Source organism: Temnothorax americanus, unplaced genomic scaffold, assembly GCF_048541705.1.
Source record: "Temnothorax americanus isolate GAGA-0224 unplaced genomic scaffold, ASM4854170v1 Scaffold57, whole genome shotgun sequence".
NCBI lineage: Eukaryota > Metazoa > Arthropoda > Insecta > Hymenoptera > Formicidae > Temnothorax > Temnothorax americanus.
Window position 1 is genome coordinate 194,168 of NW_027509721.1, and position 24,390 is coordinate 218,557.

The window sequence follows — 24,390 nt, forward strand, 5'->3', positions numbered from 1 at the left end:
GCCAATTGCGTACATGTGTATACTCTTTCTACAACTACACGGACCGACTATAAAAGTTAATTAAAATGTCAGAACTAAAATGTCGGAACTAAAATATTGAAATGTTAATATTAAAATATCGAAATGCTACACCGTACTAAAATATTTTGTCAAATCCACTTCCAAAATCAGATACCGGTATCTAAAAAAGAATCAACTATTTTTATGCTAATGATTAATTTTGTGCATTTACCTTTGATGTGATTAATCTGCTTATATCTAAAAAAAACTGTGTTTAATTTTTTTAAGATAATTTGGAAAAAATTCTTTAATATTACTTTTAATATAGCGGTAAGTTTTATTAAAATCATAAATGAGCAGCCGGTTGCCGGTTGAATCACCATTTAGTCTGCCGATGAAGTTACTTTATTGAGTTTGTGTGACGAGCTGTTTCTTTGAAATTTGTCTCGACTTTATCAAAGAAATTATTCCGCTGATTCAATAAAATTCCTTTTATAATCAAAGTCAGAGCGCAGACTGCAGAATTTTTGAGCAACTACAACGATATAGGGAGGATTACGACTATAATATAATTAAAACCGAAAGCACAAATTGGAGAATTTTAGTAACAAGAGTGATGCGATAGGATTTATATGAATTAACATAAATAGCTTATGTATAAATAATTAAGGAGAAAGGCAGGATTATTTTTATTATATGTTTTACCTCGTAGTTGGTTGTGCTAAGCTTTTATAAGTACGTGAAACGTATGCAATAATATATAATTTTTACAAGTATTTTATTAAATTTTTTAATAACCATCCACAGGTGCAGGAATTAACTGATATTTAAGGATATATATATTAATTTTATTCCTGTAATTGAAGTTTTTATTTTAGATTCAGTATAGTGCGGTAGGTTTTTACATGGCTAGAGGTAAACGTTGAAATTCAGCTGTGAATGCTGAGCAAACTAATTAAGATAACTTTAACAGAAGCGTTGGAGTTACACGTGGTTGCTGGTGAACGCGGCGACGATAATTACGTTACAGATCGAGAATTTTCGGGTCGTGGAGGTGCGAGATGACGACTTCCTTTGCTCCCACACGTGCTACATATGCCGTTAACTAAATTTCATTCACGTGATGCGGAAATGTTTTAGCACTGGTGTTGATATTTTTAACATTTAGTTGTCAAAGCTTAATGACAAAGATAGTATATTTTAAGTAAACCACTCTTAGGAAAATACCATTTCTTATTCCGAATGGTTAAAATTTGAAAATATTTTTTTTAAATTAATTAATATTATATAGATTAAGATTCTTGAAAGCGTATATATATATATATATATATATATATGCTTGTATGATTAATTATATAAAGGAAAATGTAAAATATTTTAAATAGCTCATTAATTTTTTCTTGTTAGGATATTAAACTTTATAATCTGAATGATTAAAATTTGAAAATACTATTTTTAAATTAATTGACTGATACCCCTACTAGATTAAGATTTTTGAAACGTATTTTTAGAACGTATACAGATATATGTACATTTATGTAAATAATTATATAGAGAGAGAAACATATACAAAATATCATGGAATGTTTCAGCATTAATGCTAACGTTTGCATCGCTTTTTTGACTTTCAAACTTTTGGTGGCATAGAACATTATGCTTATCGCTAGGAAGATATGTTTTCTCAACTAAAATCGGTAAATATTATTATTTTTGAGCAATAAATTTGTTTATGTAGTAGTAAAATCTATCCAAGTATTATTAACTCATTCCACATTGGAAAAAATGCATGATGCATAACGTTTCAGCGTTGATATGTGTTCATCCTCTCTAACTGTTTGACTACTAAGCTGTAGAGATAGGAACAGTGTACCCTGAGTACACTATGCTTTTTGCTAGTAAAACATCTTTTCCTAGCCCGAATAGATAAGGTCCGAATAAACAAGTTTTGTCCTTCAAAAAGGACAAATTTTATTACCGAAATGCAAACTTCTACACGTCGCAAATTAAATAACTCGAATTTATAACAGTCTTTATTTACTTCTATTTTATTTAATAGAAATTGTTTGAAAATCCACATATATTTTCATAACTTTATAATTTCCAACATTAAGGTAGAGTTCGATGATGAACGACTTTTGCCAAAAGTGATAGGTTTTATTTTTTATATCGAAAGAAGGAACTCTCCTCAATCGATTAAGCCCAGAAAGAAGATAATTCACCGTCCCGTTCTCAAGATATTTAATTTCAAAATTAGGTGATTTTAACATTGGTCTAATAGGAAAAGAGATATTTTCCTATGAGTAACACGAGTTTGCGAAAAATCTTTTGCCAAAAATGTCCGAACAATATATATCGATAGAAAGAGGACACTGTGTGAGGAAGGCTATAGTTGAAGGTGAACACGATCCACCGTACAGTTTTTTTTAAATTAATAATTAAAGTTTGGTTTCCGGTGCTCAAGCGCTGATTTTCACAACTCGAGCGTGGCGACGTGGCAACGCCGCACGCTGGGATCGTCGGCGTAAGGTTAGGTGCACGTTAGGTGTGAATGAGCGCAAAGACAAACAAGTGTACCAACCGCACGAACTGTTTGGCGTGCTGCCCTCATCTCGTACATGAGGGCAGCGAGGAAAATTGTTTATGTAAAAAATGACATGCACTTTGTGGCGAAATTACTGTACTTCAGTAAATCGCCATAATAACGCAATAATTCAATCGAAATAATCTCCAAAGTAGAGCACTCAAGAGTTGGCACAAGTTGAAAATTAGTCAAGCGACGCATTAACACACACTTCATTTTAATCTATTTCAGGCAAAATATTATTCTACAACGTAAAAATTACTTATTAATGGTCTTTTTACGTCGTTACGAAGCTTTGCAATGCATTATCCTATTTTTTAATGATCATATAAATGATTTGATAAAAAAATCATAAAAATTGTTGCGACTTTGGCCCTTCATCATCGAACTACCTTAATTATCTCAGTAACAAACTGCGACTTCAATTTTTTAAAATAACATTTATTTCAAATCGATTGAATTAACATAATATTTTTATACTTTTATTTAAAATATTTTATGTAATTTATTATTGTGCAATTAAATATTCTTTGGAATTTTTAGAGTAATGTAATACCTATACACAAATGTATATCGTGTACATTGCATATTTTGTTCCTTTCTTTTACGTCATTTTGTTTAGTAAATTGAACACGGAATTTTTGTAACATATAATATGCTTAAATTTTTCATGTACAATCGTAAAATACAGACATACATATTGTCATGGTGACTTGTGCTTTCGCATGAAAGCACATGTCGTATTGCCCCGCCTAACTGCCCTCTTCCACTCCTTCTGTTCCAAGATAGCGCCGAGCGCTTGAAATAGCGGCGCTCATTGATTTACAAGAGCGTTGCAGACGGCGCAGACAAATCGCGAATCGGAAGTCGGCGCGGAATCACTTTTATCATCGTGTGATTGCACAGTCAGAGACGGAGAATGGGCGGTGGTTGCTTGTAGCATTGTACACGTATGTAAAGTGGCACGGTTACGTCGGCGGGGCAAGAACAAGCGGGGGGCGGGAGGATAAGTTGGGGGCGAAGGGAGGGGAGCGGGTGCATACACAACGTATAGGGGGTGAATTTCGATAGGAGAGAGAGAGAGAGAGAGAGAGAGAGAGAGAGAGAGAGAGAGAGAGAGAGAGAGAGAGAGAGAGAGAGAGAGAGAGAGAGAGAGAGAGAGAGAGAGAGAGAGAGAGAGAGAGAGAGAGAGAGAGAGAGAGAGAGAGAGAGAGAGAGAGAGAGAGAGCGTACGGAGCTGTAGCTAAGGTGCCCTCGGGGAGTGTTCGTAGTAGAGTTATGCAGATCTGACCCCCTAACTGCTATTTCACACGCGATATCATGTATTTGAATGTATAACAGCTTCCAGCTAACTCTCGCGGCTCTCGTTCCTCTCTGAATAAGCGGGTACGTCGATCTCTGGTTGATGAAACATGTCGATTATCGGAAAAGATTTTGACCACTTGGCTGAGCTGAATTAATCGATGTCGATGAATTAATTATTATAATCACAAGAGTTAAATAATGAAGCAAACGATGTGATGTGTTCTAGTGATATAAAGTATATATGAATTATTAACAGTAGGATAATTAGCTAACAGAGGTAATTATATAGCAATCGATTTTTCTTTAAGAAAAGCGTTGTACATTCTTTCAACTTTCTTCAATTCTAAAAGGAAAAAATTTTTGCAACACGAACACACATTTACATGCAATTTTTATTACCAAAGTGGACGTAATAAAAAATTACGATTATATTGCATAAATTGCTTAGCTGATGTGATTTACTAGCTTTGTTAAATTTTAAAATTATAAAATGTTTATATTTTTTATTTTTATCATAAAGTTTAAAATATTAAAATTGTCAAATGTAACACTTCTTATAGTTTATGTCTTCCATACACCTTAGCAAGAAGTTAATTCGAACGCGTTCTAGCAACATAGAAGGACGAAGATGGGATATCGATAGGAACTGACTTTCCTGGCCAGATTGGAGTATGTTTGCATGGTATTTAGCCGATAAGGCTTGAAGGTATTGAGCGTGTAGATTACATGCTCTTAAATGATCCACGATGGGCGTTACTCCGCAGCCCTTTTTTTCCTCCCTCCTTTTACCCTTTTTTTTGCCATAGCTCTTTTAAACTCTACGTGTCATCTCTCAGCTTTCCGTCCTCGTCTCCTCGTTCTGTCTTTTTGGTGCGACGGAGAGAGATACGTATTCGAGTCTCTAATTAAAATTTTTTCCAGCCATCCTTTTAATCAAAAGCTCCGCTGTTGCTATATGTAATGCTGTAGAGACGAACGATTGTGGCGAAAAATGGAAAAAACGAAAATGTACCCTTGTTGATTCGCGCAGACAATCGGGGATCCGGTTGTATTAAGCATGCGTTTCAGACACAAACGTCTTTGCTCTTTTGAGTTTTCTTTGTTTTTTGCTCTCTTAAGTGTTATGTCATATTTTAGCTTAGAACGCCAGCTTAGATGAATATGAGAGGTGTGCCGTCATCGTAGATCACGTTCAGTTTCTTTATCTATAACATTTAATAACTTATCTTTACAGCTGTACTTTATTTTAATTTTTATAAAAATTTAAATTCTTTTAATTTCTTGGTTTAAATAGTCAGTTATTTTAGAATTATTTATTGGAAATTTAAAGATTTTGTCGAATAGTTCAGAGGAATATTTATAGGTATACATTTTTCCTGCTTTTATCGCAGAACGCTTGCTCGTCAATTGCAATTACAGCAACCTGCTCTTGTTTCACAGACTGATAGCGTCGGTGTCAAAGAGGTAATTAAAAGCATATCGTTATGACGGATATCGACCGATTAAAAGAAACCCAGCGGTTTATCTGGACGGGCTTTTTTCCCCGCGTGTATAGCTTTGAAATCACATGGGAACAATAGAAAAATTGATGACGCCATGTTGTGCGTGGCAATGTGACGCGGGCCGCGCTATAAAAGCCGAATAATCGTCTGTTGTAAGATTTACGCCCCTCAATGAAACTTCTATCGTCGTTGTATTTATGTGTGCAGCTTGTAAACCGTATAGTTAAAGGATAGCCAATAAATATGATTGCCGTCAAAGTCTCCCTGTACTTTCAGGAGTAAACGAATAAGTAATATTACTTACTTATTGAAAATAATTTGAAACATAGTTTAGACAAATTTTTTTAGAGATTTATAGATTTCATGAAAATGTTGAACATACTAAGGCTGCTACATACTTAGATTTTTTTTGTTTAAAAAGAACAGCTTTATGATACGCTATATTATTTAATTTTCAGGATTTCTTTTTTAAAAATATTTTTTGTTTGTTTTTAGACAATTGTATGGTTATATTTTTCTCATTTTGGATGTTTGGAAATAATTGATTCTATCTTAGTTAATATAATTAATGATTGACTAGAGGTTTCGAATTTAATTATTTCTCAATCGAGAAATTCACGCAATGTCGTCAAACTGTGAGTGTCATCGGTCGCGATCATAAACCCGCAAGGAATTTCACGAAATTGACACCGCGTGACGCCATAGAACAAGCCCATGGTAATGAAGCAGGAATTTTCGACATACCGAAACGTGATTGCTGGATGGTGATGATTGAAAACGCAGTGCGGTCATTTCCAAATGGCTACACTTTGCCAATTACATTAACTCATAAATAGCAATGTCTCATTCTTCAATTAATTTGAAATTGATTTCATTAATGGACAACCATTGATTTAATTTAAATTAAACAGTTGCTGATTTAAAAGTACATTAAAAGATTGTAGCTATCAGTGCAGCCTATATTTGTCGATCTAATCTAATAGGTATTATTTTATTCTTTGTAATCAAAGTGCTATATATATATATATATATATATATATATATATATTTTGTTGGATACTAGTAATTACTAGAATCTTAATTTTTTTCTAACGATATTTATATATAAATACTTAGTTTTAGTTCTGTTTTATTGCTTAAATCAAAGTTTAATGTTTTTAAATAGTTGATAATGAAACTGTATGATACTTAGAAAGCAAAGTACATGTATATACACGAAATGCAAGACGTTCGAATGTATATTGAAAATTTACATTCTTGAAATACTACACGTGGCAACCGTGCAACTTCAAGAAATAGAAAATATATATTGGTTAACTGATATAAGCAAATTAATCTCAAGAAATTTATAGTACTACAAGTCACGTGTGACCCTATTAAATCGGATGAAAATTAATTTCATTTTATTAAGGTGCATCGCAGACGCTTAAATGAAATACGTGCATGCGTTATTAAACCGCTATACCAGAATGTCTAATAATATCTCGGGACTGTGATGCTTAAAACGTTAAGAAATTGTTTTGTTTTATCCATTATTTCTCGATATTTACGCGAGTGTGCACGCACGAAATTGACTGTAACGTATCTGGAAAATGTATCGAGTATATGTATAAAGAAATTATAATTGTTAATTGTGTTTTTCCCAAACAATTAAATTGACATGTATATAATAATTGCTATTTTAAATTTCAATGTTGTATTTAATTTTATTAACCAAACTTTATTTAAACCGAAAGTACATTCGTAATTCGCCAACACGATAATAAACATTAAACGTTTATTTCATTGACTACAAATTGGCAAATCATTATCGTGATGATTCGACCATTGGTTTTGGTCCGATTGATCGTCAAACCTTATTTACTTGAAAAAAGTTACATGAGATTGAAAAAAAAATTCTGTACAATATGCGATTAGTATTGTTTTTTACTTTACTACCTATTGTGTAATATGCATGAGTGAAAAAATTATGGATCTAAAAATCATTACGATCAATATTTTTGGAAATCAAGTAAGTGGAAGAAAAATGTCAAATGTTTCCTGCTGTATGTCAATTAACTAACGTAATATCTATAAGGATTTTTGCTTTTCTTCGTTTGCGGATCTTCGTTTTTCCATCTCATTCGGCATTCCTTCGTAGTAATGCATAACCCTATATTCAATTCCCTAAATTTCCTTATCAATTTCGGCGATTTTCGTCTCTGTAACGACATTTTTTCCTTTTTTTATCCATTTACCGTAGGCGTTTCCGGTTATCTTCATCTTCTCGTTCACACTACGCCAATGTGACTTGATTTCTGTCGAGATTTAAGGTCTGCGAGCTGCCCGCAGACACTCTGCTTCTCTTTTTCTCTTGACTTCAGCCCTACCGGGCGAAACCTCAAACCCTTAAATCTCCCGACCACCCTTTAAAAGCGGCTATTTCTCTGAATGTAGCCGCCACCGCCGTTCCCGCGGGTGTCGTGAATTTCAGCGGAAGTGAGAAAAAAAGGAAGACCATCCCCCGTCCCCGGCGGGAGCGGAAAGGAACGGGTTGTAGGAGTTGAGGGATGGAGACGCAACGACAGCGCAAACCGTTGCATAACTATCTGGAATCCAGCTTCATACATCGGAAATGTAAAAAAGGGTGCAAATTACAAACTTGCACATTGCTTCCTCATTATTACAGGAAGCTTATTTAATTTAATGTATAAATTTAATGTATATGAGGAAGCTTTTATTTTATTTAATGTATAATTATTAGTATTTATTTTTTTGGCTTCCTCATAGAGGAAGCTTTGTGAGCAAAGGGTTAATTTTACTTGCACGCTTAAAAACTATAAAGAAGCCCGATATCTCAATATTTGCGGAAGTTAGAGCAAATTTACCGAAATTTCTATAACTCCAGAACTAATCAACCAAATCTTAACGAATTATATATGAAATATAGGGGTAGAAAAAAGACTGAAAAATATAATAAAATTAGAAATAGATCGATATCTCCAAATTTGCGGAAATTAAAGCATAAACAAACATTTCTGCAAATTCAAAATTTTATTAAAAAAGAACCCCTTGATTATTAGCAATTTTTGTTAATTCTATTATATTCTTCAGTTTTTTTTACTCCTATTTCATATATAATTTGTTAAGATTTGGTTGATTAGTTCTAGAGTTATAGAAATTTCGGTAAATTTGGCACATACATACATACATACACACACACACACACACACATACATACATACAGACATTTTTTGAAACTGCAATTTTTCGACGTTTTAGAACATTCTAAACACATTCAGAAAAACAAAAAAAATCTTTTTTTTTACGAAAACAAAGTTTTCTATGAGGAAGCAAAAATACACTGCATTTATTGCACAAGTAATAATCAACATATAATAATAAACATATATCATATCTCATCGTTGTTTTCACTTTTATTGCATGGCGATAGCGGTAGATGGTGCTGAAACGCACGGAGCGAATAGATAAGAAATTAATTTGGACTTGTCATTCAATAGAACAATTTTGTTGATTGATTTATCAGTCGGTAATTTTTTAACAGGGTTTTATTAATTTTTAGTTATTTATCAAGAAATATAAATATTGTAGAATATTCTAGAATTATGAAATTTCGAATTATTTGATTCTCTCTAATTTATTACTAAAAGAATTTTTGAAAACTCCGTGTCTTCTTATTATTGCATTCCGATTAGAATACTTGTGTTCTGATTGGAGAAGGCAATAATAAGTAGACACGGAGTTCTTAATTTGTCAATTGATATTGTTTTACTTCTTCGGAGATCGACATTCGTTAAAACGAGCACCCTGTTAATCCATGAACGCCCCAGGGATGACTCACTGAAGTACTTTATTCGACTACGGAATCGTTACCGGAGCCGCGGTATACCCAGAGGCAACGTAACAGCCGCAACGAAACAGAAGCTTCTAATTTCAGCAGCTGCAACAGTAGAGCAGTTCCCGCTTCTCGTTGGTGATATCTCTTTTGTACGGGATCATGTATAATCGGATTGAGAGCTCGTGTAATTCGACACGTGCGCACCGCCGGTGGTATGGCCACTCCTTTAATTATGTCGTACCAGTTATATGACATGGCCATACGAGATGTTTTCGAATAATTAAAGGAAAATATTTGCGATGCTTTCACGGCTTTTATACATATAAACTTGTTTAGATTTATTTTTATAAACATTTGTTATTTATTATCCTTGCAGTTATAATATCTTTGCTGCAGTTATAAAATTCTTCGGTAAATTATATTCAAATATTCAAATTCTTTAAGTTTCTCAATAATTAACTTCCAGGTAGTAACAGTTCCAAATTTCCAGCTTGGATGGCTAAAAATATTTATGTCTATTGCGGCATAATATCATTTTAAGTAAAGCTAATAATTTTTTTTAGATAATCAAACATAAATATGTATATTTTATCTTATTATGAAATTAGTTTTTTCTATTGAAAAAATATAGAGGATGCGACATATATTTTTATGTCACACGTGCGTGGAAAGTGGCCAATGGGCGTAATGACGCGCGCGCCATCTGTGCGACAAATAGCCAATTCCACACACGAGTCGAAACAGTGCGGTAATGTTACGCGCGCTATTTAGCTAACATTATGCTATTACTATTACACTATTAACCCTTGATACACACAACTGTCAAAATATACAATGACAGCTGCAAATGAAGTAAGCGCAGCAAGAGAACCAATCGGCATCGCGGAAAAGTGAAATAATATTAACCTCGCGACACGACGCGAGCTGTCACATCACGACACACACGACGCACTACACGCACGAAACTCGCCACACTCCGCGATGACAGTCCCTTACGGGATGAAGCAAAGCTATGGCGCGGCAATCAATCGAGATAACCAATCGGCATCGCGGAAAAGAGGCTTCAATTTTTTGATACAAACGAAATTCATTCAGGTAACACGCCTTTTTTAAAAGTGGAAAATATTTAATATTTATAAATAAATGAAAAAGGCCCAGAGCCGCAACAAGATCTTAATGTCACAATATTTAAGTCAAAACAGACAATTTAACATTTAACAATTTGTTGTTTCATTTACTTATTGGTTTTGAAATATTTGAACTTTATAAGATTATTTAATATTTAATTTTCTGCCTGTAATAATTTTTCTCTCTCTCTCTCTCTTTCTTTCTCTCTGTAATTAAAAAAAGTAATTTTAAAAGACCATTTTTCATTGGACATTACGGCACATTATAATAGATACGTACCGTATTTCCGCATGCATGGAAAACTCCAAATATCGGATCGCGGACTAAATAATTATCGGGCAATTTATATCTTGCCACAATCGCTCTTGTGCGTCGTTCACTAATTTATAATTCATAATTCATAATTTTGTGCCGCCGCGCGCGCCAGGGGACGAGATTACAAATCGCTGCCATTGTTTCTGCCTGTACGCCCTCTTTATCACGTCTACCATCGCTGTTGCGACGATCGAAATTTTACGGTTTATCGGCTGCACTGTATTTTCCGAATGCATGCACCGCGCGAGCGATTGTGTTTCCCTTTATAATGACGCTTTTAAATACAAAGGATATTGCATATGCATACGAACATATAACATTTATCTGCACGGGTTTATACGGATATAAGACGGAATTATCCTTTTTTTCTTTCTTTCTAGCTCGGAGACAATTTGATTAAACTGGAAATGAAGACTCTTTTACGCTCGACGCGATATTCGTAACGGCAGAAATACTTTTGAAATTAAATCGGGATGTAAATTTCTCTGTAATAGTCCGCTGATATCCTGCCGTCACCGAGCTTAATTACATATATACTGAACGACGCCATCAAAGGGTCAATTTGCCCTGATTTATTTTGCGGGGCAGACGTCGCGTCTCGTTGTGATGCTGCGGTCGCGATAAAAGCAATTTAATTTAATTAAATTGGCAAGAAGAAATTTGCGCGGCGTGTTTTAGAGTCAATTGATGCTAAAGCGTGCCAGGCATTTCGTGGTCGCGCGTCGGTCCGCGTTAATGATAAAGACGAATGCGCATCGATTTTCTCCCAAATTATAGCCACTACAAACGGTGGGCTGGTAGAATCTGTACTATTTAATTAATTTACATAACTATTTCAACTAGAGAGATGTTTTCGTGATATCAAAATATTGTAATATGCGGTATAATGTGATGTTTAAAGTGTGCAATTTATAGTGTTACTATTTTTCTATTTTGTAGACTGTAAATATTACTATTTTTGTATCTGAGTAACTTAGAAAAATGGTAACTTAACCTAACAAAATTTAGATATTAAATTACAAAAAGTTCGTCTTCTGACGTGAAGGGGTAGGAGAAAGATAGGAAAAGAAGAGGAGAGAGAGAGAGAGAGAGAGAGGGAGAGGGGGAGGGAAAGGGAGAAGGAGAGGGAGAGAGGGAGAAGGAGAGGGAGAGGGAGAGGGAGAGGGAGAGGGAGGGAGAGGGAGGGGGAGAGGGAGAGGGAGAGGGAGAGAGAGAGAGAGAGAGAGAGAGAGAGAGAGAGAGAGAGAGAGAGAGAGAGAGAGAGGATTATATGTATAAATTATAATTTTTTAATCGACAGTTTGTTTAATCTCGATAGCTTTCTTAAGCTCTCCCTGTCTAAAGTATTTACGTCATAAAAAAAATGTAACGAGAAATTTATTTGCGAAGATAATTTGCAGAATTGTGTGTCCAACGTTCCTAACAATAAATGGTCCATATTCCATTATTTATGCAGTTATTCAAGAATGTAAAGACTCGGGCCCCGACTCGGAGGAGCTAAAGCCTCTTGAATCCCGGGGATAACTCGGCGTAGCGCGAGCATCTCTCCGCGGCAGGTGCTGTGCAAGAACAAAAGTACCTTCCACGTATCTCTCTATAGCAACGTAGTGACGCGGAAAGGGAATCCATCGCGGAGGAGCACTCGAGCGATTTCCCGTATACGCGTTGTTTCTATAAATTCCGCCGCGAAATGCAAGCGCCTTCCACACGTGCTCTTCGCGCGCGCTTTGCTGCTTCGTCCACGCGCTATTATCCGCGTATAGTTATGGCAGAGCGATTCCCGATTTTTTGCGCTTCATCCACTTTTTCCTTCCAGCTCGGACATTTTGTCAACGGTCACGCATTTTGAGATTTTCTCGAACGCTGCAGTCTTTGCGTTTTTGTGAGATATCAGAGATGAGATATTTTTTTTATTGTTTTCATCGATTTTTCTTAATTAAACGACAATTTTAATAATTTCGTAATGCTTTGGCGACATTTGATAAACAAGGTATCCGATCGCGTAATATTTCGATAGCGCGCATTCTCGTTCATTCGCGATTAATTAAAGTCAGAAATGCAGTATGACAATTTGACATTTTTGACAGAGTGATAGATTTAAAGGATGAAAAGAGTAATATTGAAAAATAATTGATAAATTGTGCGATGTTAATTTAATTGAGAGGAATGTAGCTGTGAATTTTTAATTAATAGTCATAATGACTGAATGGAATTTATAAAAGGAATTGTAATATTAAAATAAAATTAGAATCATATAACACTTTTTGTACTATTAGGTACTATGTCATTGATGAAGCAGCATTGGAGAGTGATGACTATGAATTGAGGATACCTAAAAATGCAATTGTTTTTTTGATTGGCGCCATTAATATGTATACGCGAAATGTAATTTGCATAAAACCGTTCAATAACGGAATTTTTGTTAAATTAAGAAAATTAGTAATCACTTTGAACAGTGTAACATATTTAACATATTTAACAGAGTAACATATTCAAACTCGCATACGCGCGCGCATTGCACATGCATATGCGGCGATATGCAAATGTACCTGTATGTTAAATTCCGCTTTGTCCTTTCGCGGCCACATTTCTTTATTTTCCTTTATTCCTCTTCTTAGAGTTCTTAGCCACAAATGGAACGGTTGTTTCGTCCTGAATTTATTACAAGCCCGTGAATTTCTCCCGAGTCCCATTTTCTCTTATTTCGCCTTTATTATTATTAGCATCCAGCGTGGTCTGGCCCATATTTTACTATCCCCAACCTCTCTTTTATGTCTTCAGTCGTCATTTCCCTTCCTCCTTTCTCTCTCTTTCTCTTTTTTTTCTGTTTTCTACCCTCGCTTCTACTTCTTTTCCTTACACATTGTCTCTGGTTAACGTTCAGCTTACGATATTCCAGACTTTAATCGTCCCTCTGTCTCCTTTCACCCTGTCGTTCCTTATACAGTGATCATTAAGTACTGTGTGCAACACTATGAAAGTCAAAGCGAGGGTGGCGCGCGTTCGCTCTCTTTAAGTAGAGGGGTGCGCGTGAGTGATGTAGACTGTGTGAAAGAACGCGAGCAAACGCGAAGGGATGGAAATGAAAGAGGGTTGACGTAAAGCGAGGCTGACTAGCTGACTGCCTGTTAATTTTATTACCGTCAACTTTGTCCTTTGAACTTGTGAAGAGATACATATATTTATATAATATTGGATATATATACATTGAATAATTTTTTTTCAATTTTAGATAAATTTTCCAGCATCTTCGACACGACCGACTTGAGTAATAAATTGCGTGCTTTTTTCAAAAGTTAAATTTTTTATTTTTTAAATATTTAAACTTTATGAGAGAGATAGAGAGAGAATCTGTGATTCTCGTATAATTTACCAAACTTTAAAAATTCAGAAAATAACGGTATAAATCTCTTTAATCTTTGCAATAATGGACACAAAATTTTTATATCCAAACTAAATTTCACTATCCATCAGAATTAAATTACAGAAAGAAGGGATCAAAACGCGCGCGTCATACGTGCAAAACTTGTATTTTTTTAATGTTAAATGAAGAAGAAAATACGAAGGGGCTGCAACGGACGATGCTGCCGCTCGCGTAAGAAAGGAAGGAAGCTGAGCTTATTGAATACGCAAGGAAATATAAACATTTCGAGTGGCGCGCTAGTCGTCGGCGTCCTTTCTTAAATAAATCACGTCGGGCGTAAAAGACATTTACAGCATAAAAGACGTGGCACAAAGAGATAGGTAAACATGCGAATGCAAATGGTATAGCGAATGGAAGTGGCAATGTTGTTAGTGCGTTTTTCTGGAAAAAAAAAATGTATTCAGAAGAAATTACATTGCTCTTTAAAATTTATGAATAAAAACACAGTAATAGAATTTTATTAATTTTATTATCGCGGGTCTTTGTAATTTGCTCTTTAGAGATAAATAAATGTTTTTTTGGACATTATATTATTATGATAAAGTTTATGTACAGACTGCAAATTGTTTTATGTATATTAAAGTTTGCGGTAAGTTTATAATTGGAATCTTTCTTCTCTTTTTTTTCTCTCCTCCCTTTGCTCTCTTTCCATTGATTTTAATGAGAACAAGGACGCGGCTTTATAAAAATATACGATGTAAAAAGAGAAATAAAAATTAAAGCGACAAGGTAGTATCGAGAAAGAAACTATTGAAAGGTGGAAAAAAGACGACGACCACGAAAATTTTTACATAGTTTCGCTGTACTAAGTATTTCAGCACTATCTTATCTCTTCCATTCGCTTTGCCCATTTTCGGCGTTGTCCCGTCATGGCGAGGAAAGTTTTTAGAACCGGCACAATTTCTGGACTGAAAAGCTCAGCTCCATGAGAGAAAAAAAGTCGCTAGAAAAGGTGGCAAAGATGCGAAAAGAAGAAAGAGAGCAGAGAGAGAGAAGAGGGAAGAGAAATGCAGTTTGAAAACATCGGCCACTGGTGACGATGGCCCAAAGATGCAAAGAGAGGAATCTTGGCTCGCGAGAGATCTTACAATATACTCCGCGAACGGAGAAAAGTCTCATGGTTCCGTGAATAAAAATCATCTTTGTTTGTAAACTGAAAATATTTTGCGTTTTCTCTAAAAGTCGGAGCGAGTGAAATATCACTCACAAAACGAGTAAAATGCATATGCATTTTCGATAAACTTGCAAATTTAACGAAAAGTGAAAATTGAGCCTGTGCACTTCGAGCGATTTGCCACTATAAAGAAAGAGTAAAATTGCGCTTTATAAGTTAGAGTGAAATCGCACTCCATTTTGAGTGAGAGGGCATTCTTTTCGAGTGCAGTAGATCAGTGTCACTCTATATACATTTTTGAATGAAAAATTTCATTTTATTAAAATATTTATTATTTATCATTTATCAGTCATTTATTTAGAGTATTTATTATTTATTAGCATTTATCAGTCGATCTTTAGTGAGAATTGTGATTCACTACAGTTTTAGAGTGAGATCGTATATCACTTCGATTGAGTAGCCGCTCTAAAAATTTTAGTGAAAAATTCACTCTTATTATACTTTATAAGTGCTTGAATTTACTCAAATTATAGTGACAAATTTTCTCTTTTGGAGTGATTATCACAATTACTCTAATATATTAGTGGCGAAACCACTTTATGAGATTTAGAGAGTTTACATATGTGTGTGTGTGGCTGATAAATGTGATTTTGCTATGAAAGGTTTTTATAATTATATTGTATTTTGGGTGGAATTGTAAAAAAGATATACATGATAGTTTACGTAAAACGTTACACACTTATATTTTCTTCAACATTATTAAAAATAGCGACATTCTTTCTCGGTATTTTAAGACTTATATATTAGGAGCAATTCTCACAGAATCCTGGATTTCTAACTAATAATTTATTAAACCGATGGGATTTTCCTGACAGCGACGAAAGAGTATTTTCTCTCATTTTCTTAAAATAATAGAAACGTATTTTTCCTTATATAAATCAGTTTATCTTATTATACTACGTGTAAAAATATTACAGTAAAAAGGCGACTGAAAGATATTTCATAATTTCATACTTATTTGTGATAGATACTATTTAAAATTTTTTAGAAAATATACGATTTGCGAGAAAATTATTAAGAAATTAACGTCTTGCTAAATTCAAACTCTATAATAAGTCGGAAGAACATATTTTTCAGCAATTAACACTTTTTCGGGTTATGTTATACATCAACTTTCACACAGAATAAGGAAATACGGATTTGCCGGATATTAAAAATATCTTTTGATGTCGACGGGAAACACGCGCGGAAATCGACATCCGCGGCGCGTTTCTCCGTTTTACTTTATTTTCAGAGCGTCTTGAAAGGTCGATTGATCCCCGCTACATAACTGTCAGCGCAATTTTAAATTATAAGACTAATAAACAATTCACGGTTTGCTTATATATTTTTTGTGTTCTACAATAGGATCAAAATTACACCAAATTTCACGCACGCATTAATTAAACATGTAAATACATAAGATAAGAGTACAATGCTGCCTCCGATTTTAATTCTCGTATAATTTAAACATATTAAAAATTCTAAACACTTCTACTTTTTATCGTTATAGCATGAAACGCAAATAAATTGTACTATTTCGACTCGTGATGGGTGTAGAATTTCCGGGTTCTCTCGCACGTACCGTATCAAAGCGGCCCTTCGCACCACTCGGATTGACCAGCTCACGCGAGAATATATTCCATTTCGCGGCCTTTATATCCACGCGCGTCATCTAATAATGCGCGCGAACGCACGGGGTAATGCCGGTTGTTGACAGAACAGGATCGACAATCAAATTCGGGATATCGACGTACCTACCCGGGATTCGTACGTCCGTCCGAGCGTAACGTGACGCCCGGGCTGGCACGAAGGGTCTCTGCGGGAATAAGGGAATAAAGTCGATCACTCGCTCGCACACACGAGGGCGGTATCCCTCGGGCGTTTCAGTGCGGGATCGACAGGTGGTAGCGGTCTTTCCTAATACATGCCCCGCGCCGCGCCGCTCGCCTTGTGTGTGCGCCGAGAAAATACCCTTTTCACGCGAAGGTGCCATTTCGTGTAGCGTCGTGACAGGATCCTTTGACGTAAATCATATCGTTTTCGAAAGCGCTTTTCCGATCGCGAACAAGCATCGAAATAACGGGTATAAAATGCTGTCGTGCTGAAGGATTGTACGAACCTTTTCTTTGCTTTATGAGGTTTTTTTTTTTAAGTCAGCGCGAACTGATGTGTTTTGTTGAATTAATTTTTTAATAAAATTTGATATTTGATACGCTGCAAAGATATTTTCTTAAGACAAAGTCAGCTAATTTAATAGCTAATTTTTATAGTTGTTTTGGAGACATTATATAATACTTTATAGATTTAAAAAATTAAAAAATTTGCTTTTGTGCTAATCGAAATAGCTTGTTTGCAAATTATTTTCTGGATAGAGTGATGTTTAAATTTCAAATATTTATTTACAATCGTTATATTGAAGTGTACAGGCAAGTTCTTTCAATGGTTTACGAGCAAATTGTCATTAAGAAGCTCTCCTATCAAATAATCAAATACGAAGATATGCTATCCTGTATTTTTCCGTATAAGAAGAAGAAGAAGAATGCACTCGCTTTTGTGAATGTCGGAAATATCCAGATATTTTATTGAGCGTGTGTATCGACTCGCTGAAATATAAGCAGTGCAGCAGTTTTTATCACGCAATTCAGGAGATCTTTTGGATGCTTTTCCGGAATATTTTTAAGAACTCTGATTTGTGTTTCTATATCGTTTATTTGTATGAATCTTTATAAATAGCTCTTGATATTGATGATTGGGGTTTGCATAAATTCTACCGAACTAATTAGATCCAAAACATGAGAGAAATTATTTTCTGATACAGCAAATATATTGAATCATATTTCTTTAATTGAGGATGATATATAATATGCATGTTGCTTTCTTTTTACTCGAATATTTCAAAGGTGGAATGTACACTGTTAAATATTAAAGGATGATATTTAAACCAATACCTGCTTGAGTAAAATAACATTTTGTTACTTTTAATTCTCAGGTGTATCGAAATTTATTATTTTAACACGAAACAGCATTACTTTAATAACTCCATTGGTTTAGTTAAATTAACATTGTTTTAATTTAGGAGCAGTGGCGACTTATAGGAAGGGTTAAAAATTACTCAAATTGAGTATAATTTGACACTTATATGAAATGTATAACAGTGTAGAGGATATTTCTTTCATTAGCTAATTCGAAGGTGATGTCAAAATATTTCTTTATAAATATTGTTTTTGTGCTTGACTAAATTAAAAGTAATATTTACTAATTATTGCGCAGTAGTTAACAATTCTGAACCGAGATATGATAGTCGTGCTATCTGTTCTTGCGTTAAAAGACCTTAGGTCAGGTCTGAGTTTTACTTGCCCGATTTTTCACCTATACGCACATTTTTCCCTCGTTTTCCTTTGTATCGCTCGTTGAGTGAATTATTTGTCAGACCCGCCTTTACCAGATTAAACGTTCTCCCGGCAACGCTATACCGAAGGAGAGAACGGCTGATCCCATCAGATTTTTGGTCTCGGGCGAGTGGTTACGAGAAGCCGCCCAAGAAATCTGCTCTTTTCGCCATTGCTATAGTATAATCGTATGATTCCCGTAAGAGAAAGCTCCGCAAAATTCTTTAGATGTGACAATGTATCAAGGCTTATTTCTCTCGTCAAAGCTGAGAATTCTTGGATCTTTCTCTCTGTAATGCTCCCTTAGGCTATATAGATTGCTCTCTTTTCAACGGATTATATATAAGCTTATCAGGGAACACCGCACTTAGCAATTCGCGCGTCTTAATAGAACACCTCATTCATTTGATCGATTTCGAACTGCAACTGAGGTAAATGCGGTTCCATGAATATCGCTAATTTGTAGAGTAGCTATTATTATCTTCTTTATTTCTCGACTATTTTTTACAATAAAAAGAATTTATTATAATTTTCTTATAGTTTATATCTTTATATGTAGGCGTGAGTTTTTTTGCCCTAAAAAAAGTGCCAAATAAATCTTTATATGTATGTATATTCAAATTAATGTGTCATTGTTTTCAAACAATTAGATATTCAAATTAATGTGTCATTGTTTCGTATAGGTATATATGCAACAATTTGTAATCTTCTTAAGATTTCCAACTTTTTTTCTGGGTTGAATTATATAAAATGACTTTATTCAAGCAAGTTTTCTTCGTTTAACGCAGGGTAATCTCATTTCAAGGTTTCCACGTTGAACCTAAAGATATTTTCAAATCAAGAATATCCCTCTCTACTCTGTGTATTCATAAGTACATGCGAAAAACACAATTAAGATGAAATCTACGAAAGCGATTTTAAAAATTACAAAGCGATATAAAAATTACAAAAATTGTATGCTTCTCCAATCGTGGATATGCGTGCTATGCGATATGCTGGATAAATTATAGTGTAAGGCGTGACATGCTTAGGTGTTAGGGGGTCGTGTGTGCGAAAGAGAGCTATGTAACACGCTGTATACAAAAGGAAGTAGAAAGGAAAAGAGGTGAAAAGGATTGTGACAAATTGCCGATACTTGTATACCGGCAGTATCGCACGCCGGTTAAAGCAAAATATCGCTCACTATTGATAGTCCGATAGATCGGATGAATGGTACTTAAGTGTATCAGTTTGATTCTTGCTTATAAGAACTTATATCTAATGTAAATTATCTTTTTTCTTATTACACATTATAACATTATATACGTGTATTTGAAATAATAACAACATTGCAGGATATTTTTGATATTATTACTCTAAATTGATATGTCTCATATACGTTTATGTGTGCATGATTTTGTAGAAAATTAGTGGACATTTTTTAGTAAAAATTTAACAATGATGGGTGAATGATTTGATCAGATTTATATTATTAGACCAAAAATTCATGAATATTTGTCACATTACATTGGAATATATATCGAATAATGCACGGATTTTAGAATACATGTATCCGATTAAAATATATATTTTTGCAGAATTGATTTATCCAATACGGTTACTTTTGCATGACTCACCGAATCGTATAATTTCGATTTTATACAAAATGTATACTGCTGCCAATCGTTCGGCCGATAGCACGCGCGACATTTTTTCTCAACTTTCATGTCGCGCGCATTTCCTGCAACCTCGTTATCGACAGGATATCATGTTCCCGAGATATGCGATTTATGGAAAAGTGACGGGGTGTTGGATTTAGGACGGAGATCGTACAGACTATCAATCGAGGCGATATTTGTTGAACTGCAATTTAAGAAATTGCGAAAATATATTCTGAGGTTAAAATATACACGATATTTTCTACAATATGAATTATTTATATATATAAAGAATATAATACTAAATATATTACTATAAAAATTTTAAGATAAAATATTTTAAGCTTTTTTCTATTTTATATCTTCGAAAGATTAACATGGAAAAGCTTTCGCGAAGCGGAGCTAAAGGGGGACTCGTTTCTCGCAAACTCTGCTTATCGCGCGAGGGGAAACGAAAAGCAAATTACGAAGACTTTCAGCCTAATGTCTTTTTTCTCGGATGGCTTGCGGTGGTTCTGTCAGGATTTGAGACTCAAAAATCTGTCGGGAAATTTGCCCCACGTAGGGAACGTTTCGCTATATATGGGGAATCCTTTGAGAGAAATTTCTAAAGGCTTTACGGTCGTGGAGAAAGAAATGGATTCTCGCCTCGTAAGGGTTCGCAAGGATCCGAATCCTGTTGCCAATCGCAACAGGAGAATTCGAAACGAGTATGGGTCCCAGGACGAATAGCTAGACACGCTCTTCGCGATATCGTTCGCTCTTTTATCTGTTGGCGAGCGACAAGCGAGGTTTCGGTTCACGGTCGAGATATAGATTTTGTCGGCGAAAAAAGACCGCGAGTAAAGTAAAAGTACAATAAAACCAATGTTTTTGTAATAAAATTAGTAATAAAACTATACAAATAAAATATTTTATTATAAAATATAAAATTTTATATATATATATATATATATATATATATATATATATATTAATAATATTTCTTTTGAACGCGTATGGATGCTTTGAAGTATTACGCATTATTTCTTTTATTTCTATATCTTTAAAATAAAATATGTATATATACCTATACTTTATATTTTAATGAGGAACTTGGAGAATTCACAATTATATCTAAGTGTATTAAGTAGATTAACGATAAACTTTTGTTCACATTGTGCAGTGCAAATGTTTGAATTGTCTATTAATGCTTCGCTTCAATAGGCCGTGACGTATATGAAGATCGAAATACGCGACCTTGGGATCGAGCCATGATCGATTTGTACCGAGTACGGGCGCACGATAGCCGTCTTCCGGTTTATTAGTTTCCTATATATCTGGCCGCAACAAGGACGACGCTATATGGGCATCCTTCCTGGGGTGCAGGGGCCAGCTTTCGGGGGACGAGATGGGCTATTGATATGCGGTACGCGTGGCCGCCATCGAAACGCTTTTTCCAGACGCAGGAAACGGGAGAACGCGATTCAACGGGCGCGATTATGGTCGATTGATTCGCAACGTTGCACTGGCCATTCAGCGTAACGGCTCGCATTCGACGACGAAATGCAAGCAGAATGTGCCGATGGAGGCCGCGCAATAATAGATCCTCGCGGACCAATGGATTTTTGTTCGAACTTCGATTTCTTATAGCTGAAAGCTATGAGCCGCTTGTTCAACCAACAAAAGGTTGCTCGAGGAAGAATATATATAAAAAGGGAATTTGATTAACTCGGTCCAGCCTCTCTTTAAGTATGTTTCATTTACATAATGTATATTTTACTTAATTATTTTTCAATTAGTATGTGTATCATAACAATGGATTGCGCGAGGTATTCTGCAACTGATGTACAATCAGGAAGGTAGTGATTCTGGATAAAGAAAATATGTATACAAACGTACAGTTTAATACGATGAAATACCATATTTAAATATGGTACTTATAATTCCAAGATTAAAGAATTCACTAGATTAATTGTGTTTACAGATTTATTTATGAATATATTTAAATAACGTAGTATACGTATGGATTTTTTTCATCGTTTTTAGAATCTATATTTTATTTTGCTTTTACTTGATTTATTTTGCTTATTACACATGTAAATTTACATTTTATTCAACACGTTTGCAAGTTTTGCCATTTCATGCTTAGGAATCATATAGATGTCCAAGTTTATTCTATACTAAACGCAACTAGACGAATCTGTAGTAGCTGTTACAATACCGTTAAACAAACCTATACGTGAAAGCTCAATCAAAGGTTATACCGATCTCCTCGTCACATCATTCCGCGACACACTGCAGTGCGCGCGGCGCTCGCGCGCCGACTCGCAAGCATAGTATACAATGCCATTCAATTCCGGTCGTGAATTCTCTTTTGTCAAAGGGGGCGCGCACCCTCGCGATTAACAGCTCGCTGGCGAAATGAAAATTAGCGGCCTTTGCTCAAATTAACGATGACAGGCAAGACTTGATTAATTCCGATGCGCCACTTCCTCGGCGCGATGAATGCACGGCGGATTAAGAGCTGCGAGGCCTGGGAGAGGACGCACAATTTCGACGCGCAGCAGTCATGGCGTGGGATTTGAAGCGGTTGAAGGCCGAACGGGGGGACGCAGGGTGCAGGAGGGGGAGGGAAGGGGTGGAGAAAGGGGTAACAGGGGCGAGGGAGGGAGAGGGGGGTGGATATATCCGTAGAGTTATGGCTGGTATGAAACCCATAGCAAATGATGCAGGAATACGTGACTGGCAAGCGAAGCGTTGCGCTCTGCGTCGAGTCCGGCGGCGTCCCGATGATGCCTGCCTGCCTGGCCTGCCTGCCTGCCTGGCCGGCTCGATGTAGCTGCAATCAGCAACGTGCACCGTCCAGAGAGCACCGAAATAAATTCAATAGAAATACGTTGCGCGTCGGCATGGCATATGGCAGCGCTAGGTCGCAGCAGCCGAGTACGTGCGCGCATGAAAAGTTGGACACGGCAGCTTGATCTTCGGCCATGGACACGGTCCTCCACATTTCCCCTCGGTTAATCCTTTCAGCGCGAAATTAATTCAGCGGGATATCCCCGCCGAAATTGGCCCCGTATAATTCATCTAATTAATGAACCAGAAACGGAAATGCAATTTTAACTGGCTGGTAAAATTGCAATTAATTCTTCCTTCCGCGCGAAGATATTCTGGTAGAACAGTTCGATCTATGATATATCTTCGTCGTATAATTTCCATAAAACTGAAGTCAAACGCGAGAGAGCAACGAAACGGCGCTAACATTGAGAGCGCTAACGCTGATGAACGCTGATATATTCAATCAAGGGGATTGGCGTGATCTGCGGGAAATGTCATTTGAGAGATCGAAAGGGAGTAAATACAGCTGGCTGCCTGCCGCGCGCGCATATGGCAAACATATTGAATCTATGGATCATCGTGGGGATACGATACATCAGAATTCCACTCCCGTCTCGCCGTCGCCGCTGTCGCCCGCACGCGTGCACGCGCGCGTCATGACGTTCTCCATTAAATTTTGCGTAATAGGACCGACAAGATGTCGACTAACCGGCGCGGAGAGACCCCCGCAATTTGAAAGGTCGATACTCGATTTCCGCGACACGACTTTCGTTTCAAAGAGAGCCGCGCGTCTCTCTCGGAAAGAAAGTTAGCTTTTCCTAGCCGAATTCTCGCAGGTTCTCGAAACGCGCGAGCGCTTCAGCTCATAAGCGAGTAATATAGAGCACATAAAAAATAAATTGCTTTTTCTCGTTCTGAAGTTTTTTTTGTTTTCCGGAAACTCGCGAGCCTCTCTTCGATAATTGGACTCATTCGCGAATCCGGCGCAGTTGTTTTTTTTCCGAGTAAAGATAAATATGATCTGAAAGGAAGTAGAAGAAAACTGTAATTTTGTACGCTGAAAATATATAGATTATAATGAAAAATATAAATATTAAGCTAAGTATGCAAGGACAAATGTTTTTTTTATGAAAAGAATTTTTTTTATTGATTTAAAAGTTTAGGATAAAATATTAAGATTACTAATTATTATTAAAACTATTATTAAATTTTAATTACTAACGATCTGTAGTGTATATAATAGATTCTCACGCTGTATTTTGATTTAAAAAAATATTTCTTGAGCTAAAAGTGAC

General features: G+C 35.7%; 1 protein-coding gene across 2 annotated transcripts in view; it reads left to right on the forward strand.

The window, feature by feature from the left end:
* Syn1 (Syntrophin-like 1) overlaps positions 1 to 24,390 on the forward strand; it is a 227,341-nt gene that overhangs the window by 105,071 nt on the left and 97,880 nt on the right. The window lies entirely within an intron of this gene.